Source organism: Capsella rubella, unplaced genomic scaffold (genome assembly GCF_000375325.1).
Source record: "Capsella rubella cultivar Monte Gargano unplaced genomic scaffold, Caprub1_0 scaffold_2, whole genome shotgun sequence".
In the NCBI taxonomy this organism is placed as follows: Eukaryota; Viridiplantae; Streptophyta; class Magnoliopsida; order Brassicales; family Brassicaceae; genus Capsella; species Capsella rubella.
Genome location: NW_006238922.1, coordinates 4,239,000 through 4,239,388, shown reverse-complemented (window position 1 = coordinate 4,239,388; position 389 = coordinate 4,239,000). Strand labels below are relative to the sequence as shown.

The 389-nt window shown below is 42.4% G+C and overlaps 1 pseudogene; it reads right to left on the bottom strand.

Annotated features, from left to right (window-relative positions):
• Positions 1–63: 63 nt before the first annotated feature.
• The window catches only part of LOC17895718, a 1,044-nt pseudogene continuing 718 nt past the window's right edge, over positions 64–389 (bottom strand).

Genomic DNA, 389 nt, shown 5'->3' with positions numbered 1-389 from the left:
CATTTTCCACCACGCATCTTCAGGAAACGGCTCTATAGACGCAGCTGCCTTCATCGTTTTCACTTACTCAGCACGTGTCTGCTCAACAACATTGTTGTACAATGTGCATAGCTCTTAAACATTCTGTTTGTGATGAACAGTAAAGATTGATTGTTGCAAAGAAGAAGACGACGAGGCCTCGCTGTTGAGAAACCGCTCCGCAACTGCCTGGAAGGATGGACTGCCAAATGTAAATGGTTTTCCGGAGTCGGTATATCCCAAAAATGCAATGTGAACGCCGCTGAGAACAGAGAGTTCACAGAGCTTAGTGTAGATACCATTTCTACGCTTAGACAATTTGACCAATCTGTCTTTGCTTTTTTCTATTTTCTTTATATCAATCTTTTGCT